This window comes from Mobula birostris, chromosome 11 (genome assembly GCF_030028105.1).
Source record: "Mobula birostris isolate sMobBir1 chromosome 11, sMobBir1.hap1, whole genome shotgun sequence".
In the NCBI taxonomy this organism is placed as follows: domain Eukaryota; kingdom Metazoa; phylum Chordata; class Chondrichthyes; order Myliobatiformes; family Myliobatidae; genus Mobula; species Mobula birostris.
In genome coordinates, this window is record NC_092380.1 from 113659069 (window position 1) to 113673380 (window position 14312).

Genomic DNA, 14312 nt, shown 5'->3' on the forward strand with positions numbered 1-14312 from the left:
GAGGTGATCGGTGGAAAAGGTAGTCATAGTCATACTTTATTGATCCCGGGGGAAATTGGTTTTCCCCAGTTACAGTTGAAAACCAATTTCCCCCGGGAATAGGGTTAGAGAAGAAGGAATCTGGTAGGAGAGGAGAGTGGACCATGGAGAAAGAGAAGGAGAAAGGGCACCAAGGGAAATCGGTAGGCAGATGAGGAGAAGGGGTTAGCAGTCAGAGTGGGGAATGGAAGAGGGAGGGGAACAATTACCAGAAGTTGGAGGCTACCTCGATGGAATATGAGGTGTTGCTTCTCCAACCAGAGAGTGGCCTCATCGTGGCAGAAGAGGAGGCCATGGACCGACATGTCAAAGCAGGAATGGGGATTGGAAATGAAATGGTTGAAATGGGAGAATTAGGGAGGTTGTATCAGACTCTCAGTCCCAATTGCCCCATTTCAGGAAGGATTTGGAGGCATTGGAGAGGGTGCAGAAGAGGCTCTGGCCCAAGGAACCGTGCCACCTAACAACACACATATTTACCCCTAGCCTAACCACAGGACAATTTACAATGACCAATTAACCTACTAACTGGCACGCCTTTGGGACGTGGGACGTGAGAGGAAACGGAAGCACCCAGCGGAATCCCACGCATTCCATGGGGAGAAGATACAAACTCCTTACAGATGATGCTGGAATTGAACTCTGATGCCCCAAGCTATAATATTGTGGCACCCCTTATAATGGAGAGCATGTGTTCAAGGTGAGAGGGGAAAGGTCAAAGGTGACGTGTGGGGTAATTTCTTTTTTGTATACACGCAGAAACTGGTGGGTGCCTGGAATGCCCTGCCAGGAGTGATGGTAGAGGCGGGAATGAGGAATGTGCAGAGAACGCAGGGATATGGACATTGCGTAGGCAGGAGCGATTGGTTTGGTTAGAAATTTAATTGCCAGTTTCATTGGTTGAGCACAATATTGAGGGCCAAAGGGCCTGTTCCTGTGCTGTACTGCTCGATGTCAGGTAACGTCAGAAGGATGGAAATTGAGGTAGAATATTTATCTTTAAACCAAGACATTGACTGGAATTTGGAGCACAGCTGAGAGAGGGAGAGACTCTCACATTGAACAAGTGTCCAGGTGAGGCAGAGGAGGCTCAGGCTGAGAACTGGGAATTGCATCACACTTTCTCTGTAACTGCTCTCCCTCTCCCACTCACTCCCAGCCCTCTCTCTCCCCCTTCGTCCCCCCTTAACTCTCTCTCCCTGCCCCTTCCCCCTTCTCCCTCTTTCTCTGGCTTTCTTCCTCTTTTTTCTCTCTCTCACACACACATGCACACACTCGCTCTGCCCCTCCCCCCCGATGAAGCCGGTAACTCAAACTGAATGCTGCCGATAGATGTGAACCCAGCACAAGATGCCACTCTGGAAGGAATTCTGAGCCAACCTCTGGGATTAATTATCCCACTCCAGCCCTGCAACTGCATTCACTGGTCACGGCACAGAGTGTGGGAGCAGGGAGGCCTCACTGGGCCGGAATGAGGCAGCGACTGGATCAGTGGGTAGGGTTCTGGTCACAGAGGCGAGGGAGGTGAAGGGGCAGAGGGGAATTGTGAGATGTTCCTCGGGGATGGGGATGGGTATACTCATAAGGAAAGACTGTCCACACCAGAGCTGTCTTCTGTGGAATGGAAGAGAATGAAGGGGGCATTTAACTGAGGTCCAGAAAATGAAGACCATAAGATATAGAAACAGAATTAGGCCATTTGGCCCATCAAGTCTGCTCTGCTATTTCATCGTGGCTGATCCAATTTTCCTCCCAGCCCCAGTCTCCTGCCTTCTCCCTGTGTCCCTTCATGCTCTGAATCTATCAACCTCTGCCTTAAATACACTCAATGATTTGGCCTCCACAGCTGCCTGTGGTAACAAATTCCACAGATTCACCACTCTCTGGCTAAAGACATTCCTCATCTCCATTCTAAATGGACAATGAGAGAACCTGTCAGGGTGGAGAGGAGGGATCCTTTTCCCTAAATAGAAGAGACCGTGAAAAGAGAACACAGATTTAAATCCTTCTACAGGAGGATGAGGAGGTGGGGTTGGTCTAGCATTCTTCGTGGCTAGAATCGAAACATGGGCCAAACGGCCTCTGCACTGGACTGGAAAAAGCTGCAGAAAGTTGTAAAATCAGTCAGCTCCATCACGGGCACTAGCCTCACCAGCATCGCGGACATGTTCAAAAGGCAATCCCTCAAAGAAGGTGAGATCGGTCATTCCGACTCTAAGAGCCCACATCACCCAGGAAATGCCCTCTTCTCGTTGCTACCATCAAGGACGTGGTGCAGGAGGCTGAAGATGCTCACTTAATAATTCAGGAACAGCTTCTTCCATCCACCATCCGGTTTCTGAATGAACAATGAATCATCAACACTACCACAATCATTTTTTCTCTCTCTGCAAATATTTAATTATTTTAAATAAATATACTTACTGTAATTTATAGTTTTTTTATTATGATGTATTGCAATTTACTGCAGCTGCAGAACAATGAATTTCACTACATATGCCAGAGATATTAAACTGATTCTGATTGACATGGAACAGTACGGGTCAGGCCTTTCAGCCCATCATGTGGAAAGAAACTAATTCAGGGATTTTGCAGAGTTTGGAAATCCAGAGCAACACCTGGAAGAACTCAGCAGGTCAAGCAGCATCTATAGACTGGAATCAACCAGCAAGGTTTCAGGCCAAGAGAGAGTAGTTGTCATTAATGACATCCGTTCTGTCTGCCCGCACAACGTCCCCATCCCCCGTTCCCGCACAACGTCCCTGTCCCCGCACAACATCCCCGTCCCCGCACATCAACAACAAATTTCATTACATATGCCAGTGATATTAAACCTGATTCTGTTTCTAAGAACTTCCAATATGCCTTCATCTCATCTGACTCTACCACCACCACAGATAATGCATTTCAGGCACTCACCACTATTGGGTAAAAAAAACTGGGCCCTCACATCTTCTTTGAACTCCCCCCCCCCCCCCCCACATTAAATGCATCCTCTCTGGTATTAAACATTTCACCCCTGGGAAAAAGGCACTAGCTGATTTAAATCTTCTAAACCTTGATCAGATCTCCCCTCCACTTCCGCCACTCCAGAGAAAACAACCCCAGTTTGCCCTCTAATCCAGGCAAAATCTTGGTGAACCTCCTTTGCACCCTCTCCAAAGCCTCCACATCTTTCTGGCTTACTGTCTATAAATTCAGCAGTGGGCTTGCTCTCCTGGCTCTTACGGGGGCAGGTTCCATCATTCATCTTCTTGGAGGAAGTCCATGCAGTCTGAGGTCTGTGGTGTTCACCATGGCATCCCCACTTACTCACAAGTAGAGTCAGTGACCACCGGCCAGACTTGAGCCCCTGCACTTGTTGTGGACAGCTAGAGAGACCAATATGAGGAACGTTGAGGAAGTTAAAAAAAAACAGTCAGGCCTTCAAGGAAGGATTGGCAGTACAAATGCGTAGAGGCTACCATATTTGCTTTATGGTGTTGGCGATCCTCGTTCAATTCCCACTGATCTCTGTAAGGAGTTTGTACTTTCTCCCTGGAAATGTGTGGGTTTCCTCTCACAGTCCAAAGACGTACAGGTTAGGGTTAGTGAGTTGCAGGCACGCCGGAAGCATGGTGACATTTCTGGGCTGTCCCCAGTACATCCTCGGACTGTGTTGGTCATTGACACAAATGAAGCACTTCACTGTTTCAACATGCACGACAAATAAAGCTAATCTTTATCTTTAGACAGTGAGGGAAAATACTATCTAGAAAGTTTACAGCTTCTCCCTTGCTGTGTTGTTATAATCGTTTTGTAATCCTGCTCAACTCTCAGGTCTTCTTCCGCCAGTCTCTTCAGATTAAACAATCTCCTTTGAAAGATAATTGGCAGCTTTTTTGAACTATGCTCCTAAACTGTGGAATTCAATACCTGAAACTATAAGGGATGCAAACTCAATTGACACTTTTAAATGCCAGCTCAAAACCTACAGTGCCTATAAAAAGTATTCACCCCCTTGTAGGTTTTCATGTTTTATTATTTTACAACATTTCACAGTGGATTTAATTTGGCATTTTTGACTCTGATCAACAGAAAAAGACTCTTTCATGTCAAAGTGAAAACAGATCTCTACAGTGATCTAAATTAATTACTAATATAAAACACAAAATAACTGATTGCATAAGTACTCACCCCCTGCAAGTCAGTATTTAGCAGATGCACCTTTGGCAGCAATTACAGACTTGAGTTGTGTTTAGAGCACAGATACACACCCTTCAGCCTAACCAGTACATTTCAACCATGGTTCAAGATTCAAGATTACCATCCAAACAGATTATGTCAAACATTCAAGAGGTTTAAGATTCAAGATTGTGTAATATAATTTCCAGCACACAAGTGCAAGGAGAATGAAGTAATTGTTACTTTGAAACTGATGCAACACAAAAAAAAACACAATAAGATAAAGAACACAATAATAATAATTAAAAGCAATAAATATAAACACACAAGATAGATTGTATGCCCATAAAGTGACGCTCGGCACAGGAGTGTTTGCACATAAGGTGATTCTGACAGAAAATGATGAATTAGTGGCGGTTGGGGTGTGGAGAAATGGATTAGTGGGTGGAAGTGTTGATCAACCTTACTGCTTGGGGTAAGTAACTGTTTTTGAGTCCCCCAGCTAGGGCCAATTTCCTGTCTGCATTCCATTCCCATTTCACCGTGTACCTGTCCAGGTCGTTCAACGTTACTGAGGGAGGGATGCAGTGAAGGAGAGGGACACAGAGGGAAGTAGAAGCAGGGGAGGACAGGGGAGACCAGGGGTGCAGAGGGAGAAAAAAATAAACCATATACCAGATTCATTTATCTACCATGTGTACATTGAAACATATAGTGAAGTTCATCGCTTGTTTTAACAATCTAAGGACATGCTGGGGGCAGTCCACAAGTGTCGCCAAACATTCCGGCACAACGCAGCATGCAGAACACAACAAGCAACAAAAGAACAAAAGCAAGACAAGCCCAGTCCCTACTCCTCTCAATCTCCAAAATCATACCCACGAACCTACTGAACAATTAAGTTTCAACTTGATTTGGCTCAGCATTCAATACAGTCAGGATCAACAAGCCCCAAACCTGGGCCTCTGTACCTCCCTCTGCAATTGCATCCTCGATTTCCTAACCAGGAGACCGCAGTGTGTGGATTGAAAATAACATCTCCACCTCACTGACGATCAACACTGGCACACCTCAGGATGTGTGCTTAGTCCACTGCTCTACCCTCTCTACACTCTTGACTGTGTGGCAAGGGACAGCTCAAACCCGATCTATAAATTTGCCAATAACAACTATTGTTTGCAGAATTTCAGCTGTTCACAAGGAGTAGTGCAGGAGTGAAATAGTTCAGCTTCTTGAGACGTGCCACAGCAACAGCTTTGCACTCAATCTCAGTAATGTCAATGCCAATGTCAATGTCAGTCAATGTCAGCAAGAGAATTGATTGTGGACTTCAGGGAGGCGAAGTCAAGGGAACTCGTACCAGTCCTCATCCAGGGACGGGCAGTGGAGAGGGTGAGCGGTTTCAAGTTCCTGGGTGTCAACGTTTCTGATGAACGAAACTGGGCCTAACACATTGATGCAATTACAAAGAGGGCACAGCAGCAGCTACATTTCATTTGGAGTTTGTGGAGACTTTCTACGTCACCAAAACCTCCAGCAAATTTCTACTGTGGAGAGCATTCTAACTGGCTGCATCACCACCTGGTATGGAAGGGCCACTGCACAGAATCAGAAAAAGCTGCAGAAAGTTGTAAACTCAGCCAACTGCATCATGGTCACTAGCCTCCCCAGCATCGAGGACATCTTCAAAAGGCAATGCCTCAAAAAGGCAGCATCCATCATTAAGGACTCCATCACCCTAGACATGCCCTCTTCTCATTATTACCATCAGGGAGGAGGTACAGGAGCCTGAAGACTCACACTCAACATTTTAGGAACAGCTTCTTCCCCTCCACCATCAGATTTCTGAATAGACAATGAATCCAAGTACACTACCTCACTACTTTGATTCCTCTCTTTTGGCACTTACTTAATTAACTTGCATATACTCTTTTTCAGCCCATCAAACCTACACACATGGGGCAAGGCAGAGTCATCTGCGTGCCCACTGTGCTCCAAGCGAGGAACCCTGGAGCACATCCTCAGTGGCTGCGCAAGGGCACTTGGTGAGGGACGGTACAGGTGGAGGCATGATCAGGTCCTGAAGACCATCGCTGAAGCCGTCAGCGCAGGAGTTGAGTGGGCGAAGCGGTCCCGACCCTCCAAGCAGACCATTGCCTTTGTCAGAGCTGGGGAGCAGCCAATACCTGCCAAAAGAACATCTGCAGACATCCTGACCTCTGCAAGGGACTGGCAGCTGTTGGTGGACCTTGAACAGCAGCTGAAGTTCCCCAACCATATCACAGCCACCACCCTGCGACCAGACATTGTCCTGGTGTCTGAGTCTACCAAGCAAGTGGTGCTGCTGGAGCTGACAGTCCCATGGGAAGATAGCTTGGAAGAGGCCTTTGAAAGGAAGCTCTCCAAGTACGCAGGACTGGTCAGCAACTGTCAGCAGACTGGATGGAGAGCGAGGTGTCTCCCAGTGGAGGTTGGTTGTAGGGGATTTGCAGCCCGTTCCCTAGCCAGAGCCTTCAGCCTTTTGGGCATTGAGGGAGAGAGGAAGAGGAGAGCCATCTGCAGTACCACCAATGCGGCAGAGAGGCCCTCAAGATGGCTGTGGCTCAAAAGAGGGGAGCCATGGAGTCATAAGTAGCTAGCCATTTGGACGCAAGGTGGGGTCTGATCAGCCCTGGCTGGGTCACCTGGAGGAGGTTTTATGATGTTGAAAGACCCAAAACACCCGATGATTCCAGGAACATCACTGTAGATGTGTCCAGAAGCATCAGTAGATGTATGTACACAGTGATTGAAATTTATAGCTTTTTTTTATGACATATTACAACATAGTGCTGCACATAAAACAACACATTTCATGACATATGCCAGCGATATTAAACCAGATTCTGATTTCTGAACCATAACCTCGACAGAGATGTGGATATGGAGGCCACGTCTGTGGGTATATTTAAAGCAGAGGTTGATAGATTCTTGATTAGTCAGGGCATCAAAGATTACGGGGAGAAGGAAGGAGAATGGGATCGAGAGGAATAATAAATCAGACATGATGGAATGGCAGAGCAGACTTGATGGGCTGAATGGCCTAATTCTGCTCCTATGTCTTATGTCAGTGGTCCCCAACTTCCGGGCCGCAGACCGATATCGGGCCGCGAAGCATGCAGGGGTGCAGCGGTACCTGAACGCACCCAGCACATCTTTAAGAAAAAAAGCTGAAATAAACAAGCTAATTAATTAGGTGCCGCCCAGCATGTAAATATTGGCCCAGATCAGAGGCAATTGCTGATTTCACTTGCTCTGTGCGATGTTCGCTCCTCTTTCCAGGGCACTGGAGCCTTTAGCTGTTCCATTGTTTGGTCAATTTAAACGCCAGCCCAGACAGGCTGAAAAGACAGGGCTGTCAGGATCGAGGTGACATGTTGAATCTACACAAACTTCTAATAAAGTATAGGCGCTGCCATGCTTTCTTTGTAATGACAGTTATGTGCTGGTCCCTGGACAGATCCTCTGACACTTTTCAGAGAGAGAAACATCTATCCTTAATGTCGAAGAATTTAAAGTTATTAGCCTTCTCCACCTCAGTTCCTCTAATGAAGACTGGCTTCTGGGTGGCACCTAATTAATTAGCTTGTTTATTTTGGCTTTTTTCTTAAAGATGTGCTCCGGCTACCGCTGCACCCCTGCATGCTTTGCGGCCCAGTATCGGTCCGCGGCCCGGAGGTTGGGGACCACTGTCTTATGGGATACAGATCTGGAGTGAGCAAGAAAGAGGGAGGAAGGGAAGGAGTGATAGGGATACAATATAGAGGGAGCAGGATAGAGCGTAAGAGGGAGGGCAGGATAGAGGAAGGAGAGGGCCTTTAGCATTGTCAATGATCCCTCTCATCCATCCAGCAATCTGTTTCACCCCCTACCATCAGGCAGGAGGTACCGTAGCATTAGGACAAAGGCTACGTCCACACTGGACCGGATAATTTTGAAAATGCCGGTTTCGTGTAAAAACAATAGGCAGCCACACCAGGCATTTTTGAAAATATCCCCGTCCACATTAAACCGGGTATTTGGGCAAATTTCCTCCTACTGGGCAAGCGCAGGACACACAGAAAACAAGCAAAGAGGAAACGGTATAGTGTGCTTGGTGCGCGTTTGTCCAGAAACATTTCCTACAGCCGTCAAAGTTGCTGGTGAACGCAGCAGGCCAGGCAGCATCTCTAGGAAGAGGTACTGTTGACGTTTCGGGCCAAGACCCTTTGTCAGGGCTAACTGAAGGAAACTGAAGGAAATGTCGACTGTACCTCTTCCTAGAGATGCTGCCTGGCCTGCTGCGTTCACCAGCAACTTTGATATGTGTTGCTTGAATTTCCAGCATCTGCAGAATTCCTCGTGTCCTGCAGCCATAGTCTCTTCACCGATGAAAGGGACGACAGCTACAACTAAACACAATAAGGCTTGTTACTGGGCAAGAGTGAAATTTCCTGTTACCTCATTTGTTTGCCTTTACTTTTGCCGAGTCTTTGTGTATTATTTTGCTGTACTTAACATGTGCAATAAAACCAGTTACTGGGCAAAAGTGACAATTGCATCTATTGAATGTTTGCACAAGCAGCACATTAATAAAGCACCTTGTTAAATGTGTAAAACATGTTTGCATCAGAGTTATCCTGTATTTCCATACGATGTTACATGAGGCTGTTACACATCTACTGTCAGATATTGTTATTGTGGTGTTGGAGGTTGCGTTCAAGAAAACAATGAAATGCCACGCTGCCGCCATTTGTTCCGGCAGTCACGACAGCGTTTTTAAAATTAGCCCATTACCCCGTACACACTACAACGGCCAACCGGCGTTTTCAAATTTAAACACTCCGGAGAGTGTTTTAGAAAAGCTCCGTTTGCCGTTTCAGTGTGGACGGAGGGTCAAAACGAAGAGAAAAAGCTTCGGTTACGGATTTATCCGGTCTAGTGTGGACGTACCCAAAGACTTTTACGATGAGAAGCAGCTTCTTCTCCCAGGCCAAGAAACTACTGAACTCCCTGTCACCACCCAGATCTCATCATGAATGAAGCACCAGAGGCGTTACACTGTTTACTTTTTAACTTGTCTCGTAAAGCATCTTATTGCTTGTTAATTTATTTATGGTGATATTACGTTATGTGTTGTGTGTGAGTCATGGGTACTGTGTTGTGTACTTTAGTCCAAAGAAATATTGTTTCTTTTGGCGGTGTACATGTGTGCAGTTGAATGAAAATAAACTGAGCTTGAACCTGAGAGGGATAGAGAGAGGAGGAATGGAGGGATGGAGGAATAGTGGAAAGAGACGGATACAGAAAGAGGGTCAAGATCTAATAACAAAATTGTCCACCCCTCTGCTATAAAGTTCAAAGTAAGTTTATTATCAATAATAATGTCACCATATATAACCCAGAGATTCATTTTCTTGTGGGTATTCACACTAAGTACAAAGAAACACATTAGAATCAATGAAAGACCACACCCAATAGGACAGGCAAACAACCAGTGTGCAAAATATAACAAACTGTGCAAATACAAAAGAAAAAATACTAATAATAATAAGAAATAAGAAATAAACATTATGATTCAAGATTCTAAGTACATTTATTATCAAAGAATGTATAAATTATACACAAAATACTCTGCAGATGCTGGGGTCAAAGCAAAGTTCCGGCCCAAAACGTTGACTGATCATTTGCACAGATGCTGCCCGACCTGCTGAGTTCCTCCAGCGTGTTGTGAGTGTAGTTATAAATTATACAGCCTTGAGATTTGTTTGATTACAGGCAGGCACAAAGCAAGAAACCTGAAAGAACCCAGTTAAAAAAATAAAGACCAACCCCCAATGCGTAGAGAAAGAGAGAAAAAAATAAAGCAGGCAAACAACGACAGCATTCCAACCAAATTGAGTCCTTAGATCCAAATCCCCAGAGTAGGCCCGAAGCCTTGGTATTCAGTTCATCATATTAGTGGGGCAAATCGTCACAGATTTCACAGACACAAAGCAGGGGCCAGTCTCACAGTCCCAGTGTCACGGAGAGAGGAGCCCCCAGTCTACCTGGGCCAGCATTAAATTGTCCGAACAGGGGCTCATACATCAGATCAGGCTCCACTGCAGAAAATCGTTCCGGGCATAGAATATACCATCCAATGATTTGCTTCGGGCCTAGAATTTGCTGTCGAAGAAGCCATTCTTGACCTCTCCATTTAGGCTCGCTTAGAGAATTCCACACCCGCCCAACTCTCAACAAGCTGTCTTTCCAATCTTTCCAACTCTCAACACCCTTCCTTTCCAATCTATCTTCTTTGGCATTTAAATTGTCCAAACAGCAGGTCATGCTTCACATTAGGACCTGGGCTCTGGTGCAGCAAATCACTTTGGGCCTAGAATACACCACCCAGTGATCCACTGCGGGTCTAGATTTTGCTGCTGAAGCTGTTCTCGACTTCTCCAAACTGGCTCGGTGCTTTAGAGCGATCCACCCTCGTGCCTGGTTAGTTGGACAGGCATCGGAACTCCTCTGCCTTGGCTTCTCTTCTTTGAATCACTCACTCCAACCGGCACGGCTCTAACTTTGAGTGCGTCCATTTTGTAGCGCTCCAGTGTGACGCATCTCTCAAATTCGCTTCGCCTTCACTCACCTCTTCATTGTTTGTGGTGATAGTTTACCACAATTTACTTCAAAAAAAAATACACAAGAACATGAGATGAGGAGTCCTTGGTGAGTTCATAGGTTGTGAGAACAATTCAGTGACAGGGTGAGTGATGTTGAGTGAAGTTATCCCCTCTGGTTCAAGAGCATGATGGTTGAGGGTAATAACCATTCTGAATCTGGTGCTGTGAGCCCTGAAGCTCCTGCTCCTTCTGCCCGATGGCAGCAGCTGGAGTATGGGATTGAGGCCAAGCATCGTCTCCCTGGGACTCGGCCTTGGCCCTTTCACCGGGCTGAGCCCATTACCTTGTGTAAACTCAGAGGGGCAGACAATGCCCAGGGTGATAAACACAGGCTGAGTGTGAACACAAGTTCAGACTGTCAGACAGCACACACTAATCGTAATTGCCTGTTGGAGGACAGCAGGACGCGGCTGAGATTGGGTTACTGCCGTGGAGGCACAGCGTAAAACGGCCCAAACTGCATCGCATGGTTTAAGCCAAGCAGAAATCCTTCACATGGGGAAAAAAATGCCATGCAAGATTGATTATTCAGATCAGACAGCATATCACAAAATGAATAAACAGTTGGTTTCAGACCAAGATCCTTGTTCAGGTCCTGATGAAAGGTTCGGCCTGAACACTGACTGTTTTTACCTTTCTATAGATACTGCCTGACCTACTGAGTTCCTCCAGCATCTGCAGAATCTCCTGTGCTTACTCAGATCAAAGCTTGATCTGCCAGAAGATAGTTTTGGAAAGATAGAGCATCAATAACAAGCCACATCTACCATCTACACAAAGTAGTGGCTACAGTCCAGTCCATCACAGGCAAAGTCCTCTCCACCACTGAGCACATTCACTTGGAGCACTGCCACAAGAAAGCTGTATCAAAGACCCCCACCACCTCTTCTCACTAATACCATCAGGAAGGAGGTATAGAAAACTTGGGACCCACACCACCAGGTTCAGGAACAGTTATTACCCTTTAACCATCAGGCTCCTGAACCAGAGTGGATAACTTCACTCACCTCAACACTGAACTGCAGATTCACTCTCAAGGTCTCTTTACGATTCTTGTCCTCAGTATTATTTTTATTTGTACAATTTGTCTTCTGCACAATCTGTCTTTATTAGTGCATACTTTTTTTCATAAATTCTGCTACATTTCTTTATTTTCCTGTGAATGCCCACAAGAAAATGAATCTCAGGGTTGTGTATAGTGACATTTAATAAACTTATTTGAACTTTGACATTCAGATAGCACATTTTGATGGTGAAACATTCACGGCTCCTGCGCACATTGTAATATGCACAGTACTGGAGTACAAGGAGGCGGAGGTTTGACAAAAGGAGTGTGTTTTATGTCACTACGTACAACCCAGAGATTTACTTTTTTGCAGGCATTCAACATAAGTGCAAAGAAACACAATAGAATCAATGAAAAACCGCACCAACAGGATAGACAAAATACAAAAAGATTTTAAAAAATAATAAATAAATAGCAATAAATATCAAGAACACAAGGTGAAGAGTCCATGAAAGTGAGTCCATAGGTTGTGGGAACATTTCCGTGATGGGATGAGTGAAGTTGAGCGAAGTTATCCATTCCCTCTTGTTCTAGAGCCTGATGGTTGATGGTTTATTGGTACTATTGATTTTGTCCCGAAGGAGGATCTGGGCTTGAAACATGGACTGTTTGTTCATTTCCACAGATGCTGCCTGACCTGCTGAGTTCCTCTGGCATTTTGTCTCTGTTGCTCTGGATTTCCAGCATCTGCAGAATCTCTTGTGATTATTGTCACATGTACAGAGATACAGCTTTGCACACTGTTCATACAGATCAGATCATTACACAGCACACTGAGGAAGAACAAGGGAAAACAATAACAGAAAGCAGAGTAAAGTGTAACAGTTACAGAGAAAGGGCAGTGCAGCACCATGGCGACATAGTGGTTAGCGCAACACTATTACAGTTCAAGGTGTCAGAGTTCAGAGTTCAATTCCAATGCCCTCTGTAAGCAAGTTTGTACGTTCTTCTTGTGAGTGTGTGGGTTTCCTCTGGGTGCTCTGGTTTCCTCCCACAGACCAACGACGTACCGGTTAGTAGGTTAATTGGTGATTGTAAACTGTCTCATGATTAGATCGGTGGGTTGTTGGGCTGCGCGGCTCGTTGGGCTGGTAGGGCCTGTTCTGTGCTGTATCTTTAAATTAAATAAGTCGTACACAATAAAGTGTAAGATCCTATACATACACCAAAATGTATCGTTATGACCATAGCTCAAAGCCAAGGACAATATCAACATTAGATCCTATCACATCTCCTCCCCGCTCTTCGTTGAGAAGGAACATTGAGAACAGGTCCCATGGCAAATTTCTGGTGATAAGTAAAGAAGATGCTTCTTTACTTATTGGCTGTTCAAGAGCCTCTGTAATTTCCAGTCCAGGGAATTCATGGAGTTCAACAGCAAAGAAACAGGCCATTTGGCCCACTGACTCCTGCTGACCCAGTTGAAACGTCAACTGTACTCTTTTCCAGAGGTGCTGCCTGGCCTGCTGAGTACCTCCAGCATTTTGTGTGTGTTACACCAATTCAAATCCCACTTTATTCTGCCCACAGCCCCAGCAGCTCTCCCCACATTCCACCCCTCACCTACACATTTGGGGGAAATACACAGCAGTCAATTAACCTTGTTTTTGCTATGTCTCACCAGAGGACATCTTCAAAAGGTGATGCCTCAGGAATACAGCATCCACCATTAAGGACCCTCAGCATTCGGGACATGCCTCTTCTCATTGTCACCATTAACGAGGTGGTACAGGAACCAGAGGACACACACTCACAATGATTCAGGAACAGCTTCTTTCCCTCCACCCTCAGGTTTCAAAACACTACCTCATTATTCCTCTTTCTTTGAACTATTTACTTAGTCTGGTAATTTAACAATAATCTTTATGACTTTGAACATAGAACATAGAATAGTACAGCACAGTACAGGCCCTTCGGCCCACATTGTTGTGCTGACCCTCAAACCCTGTCTCCCATATAACCCCCCACCTTAAATTCCTCCATATAGCTGTCTATAAATTTCACTAGTGTATCTGCCTCCACCACTGACTCAGGCAGTGCATTCCACGCACCAACCATTCTCTGAGTAAAAAACCTTCCTCTAATATCCCCCTTGAACTTCCCACCTCTTACCTTAAAGCCATGTCCTCTTGTATTGAGCAGTGGTGCCCTGGGGAAGAGGCGCTGGCTGTCCACTCTATCTATTCCTCTTATTATCTTGTACACCTCTACCATGTCTCCTCTCATCCTCCTCCTCTCCAAAGAGTAAAGCCCTAGCTCCCTTAATCTCTGATCATAATCCATATTCTCTAAACCAGGCAGCATCCTGGTAAATCTCCTCTGTACCCTTTCCAATGCTTCCACATCTTTCCTATAGA

General features: G+C 45.6%; 1 protein-coding gene across 1 annotated transcript in view; it reads right to left on the reverse strand.

The window, feature by feature from the left end:
- The window catches only part of mical2b (microtubule associated monooxygenase, calponin and LIM domain containing 2b), a 262965-nt gene that overhangs the window by 202646 nt on the left and 46007 nt on the right, over nt 1–14312 (reverse strand). The window lies entirely within an intron of this gene.